Here is a 1851-nt window from a genome sequence, read left to right on the forward strand (position 1 = left end):
AGGAAGTGAATACTCTCATCTCCTCGGTGGGGCTCCTCAAAAGGTCCCATGAACGCTCTCTCGGGGTGCATAGCATCCCAAAGCAAGAAAATTGAACCCCACCAGCAACATACACCATTGTAGCAAAATCCTGCAGAGAAATCCCGATTCTCCGCAACCCACCAAAGAGCATATCGTCATGGGCAGTTTTTGAATATGAGGTTGGGAGGGGGGTGCGCCAGGCCTCTGAGGCAGTGCAATACAGAGGCGACGCGCGCAGCCCCCGGTCAGCAAGCTGCCGGGAGGGGGCTGCCCCCGTGAGAAAAATTAGGTTAATATCATGTGGCCCGATGGACCACGTATCAGATATTAAACTGATAAGAACAGATACTACACTTGATCTTAGCCAAAAGGCCGAGAAAGGTATGAGCAACCCAGCGTGCCCTCTCTGTGCTTTATACCTGCTTCGCTTCACGCTTTGCCCTGTGGGGTCGATTGATTTTCATGCGCTAAAAGCACTTGCCCTTTAATTAAGCCCATCCATCCACTACATCAATTTCTAACCGGCTCAAGCCTAAGGCTACATCAATTTCCCCCAACACTACGGTTTCTTGACAGCTCTCTCCTCTTCTCGTTCAGTTTCCAACATTCTGCCGAATTACTCTCTCGAGATGCCCTAACTAGGCCGAGCTCCTAGGATTATATTGCCCTAGGCCTCTTTTGCGTGCTTATATGTTTATGTTATTCTTATGGTAATGCTTTGCTAGCTGAGGATGACTGCTAAGTCTTTCATCAAGATTTGATGTTTGTTACCAAAACTTGCTTAGATGAATTATGTGGCCTTTTGTCCAACCACTTCTGCCTCCACTTGGGGTGGTCATTGACAAGCACCTGAGCTTCTTCCACTGTGAGTGCAAGCGCCTTCGTAACCCCCTTCTTTGTTTCATGGCAAGGTTGGCCGCATATTTTCCTTCCACAAAATTGCTTCATGGCATAGCAAAGGAAATGGGAGGTACTCATGGCCAAATCCGTTCTAATTCCCGTAGAGTTTGCTTGTAATCAAATCCAGCCACCGCCTGGCAGGCTTCTTGGTATCCGATGGATTCTGTAGGTGGTATAACTTCCTTTTGCGAGGTTGAAGGGGGAGGAGTTGGCTGTTTTTTGTTCGATGGAGAAGGGGGAGGAGGAGGAGATTTTGGTGATGGAGGAGGCGATTTTTTAAGCGAGGGAGGAGGTGATTTGGGCGAGGGAGGAGGTGGACTTGATTCTTCTCGTACATGTCTCTTCTTGGAAGTCTCTTCTCCTTGTTGAGAAGCCGATGCTTCTGCTTTTCTTTTCTTTAAAATCCTGATTATTCTTTGGCGGGTGAGATCCGCCGCCCGTCGCGCTTTTAGATTCCCGTCTCTGTGGATCTTTTTAAGCTGTTCCGCCTGATTTGTCTCATCAACCGCGTCTTTCTCCTTCGTTCCTTCAGTGGACTGCGAAGAAATGTCCACTTTCGCAGCCTTCTGTTCTGCTTCTAACCTTTGCTTCTCAGCCCGTAGGCGAGTTGCATTTTCTATCCTTTCTTGCCTTTCCCTTTCAAATCTTCTTTTTTGTGCCTGTTGTGTTTCAGCCACTCGAGCCTGTCTGTCAGCCCGCAATTTGGTTCGTCTTTCCTCGACTCTTTTTTGAGCTTCCGCATATGCTTTTTGCATGTCCGATTGCGGTTACTGCACTTCTCTCACTTCTTTTCTCTCTGCGGCTTTGTGGAGTCTTCCTCCTCGCCTTTCCTCAGGCGATTTTTTAAGCGAGGGAGGAGGTGATTTGGGCGAGGGAGGAGGTGGACTTGATTCTTCTCGTACATGTCTCTTCTTGGAAGTCTCTTCTCCT

At 48.4% G+C, this 1851-nt stretch overlaps 1 non-coding gene across 1 annotated transcript; it reads right to left on the reverse strand.

Moving 5' to 3' along the window:
- Positions 1-207: 207 nt before the first annotated feature.
- Positions 208-406, reverse strand: LOC147440296 (U2 spliceosomal RNA). Its single transcript, XR_015184400.1, has one exon. It is a non-coding gene; the product is annotated as a U2 spliceosomal RNA (small nuclear RNA).
- Positions 407-1851: the final 1445 nt, after the last annotated feature.

Source organism: Adiantum capillus-veneris, chromosome 15 (genome assembly GCF_014529385.1).
Source record: "Adiantum capillus-veneris isolate H3 chromosome 15, ASM1452938v2, whole genome shotgun sequence".
Taxonomy (NCBI): Eukaryota; Viridiplantae; Streptophyta; class Polypodiopsida; order Polypodiales; family Pteridaceae; genus Adiantum; species Adiantum capillus-veneris.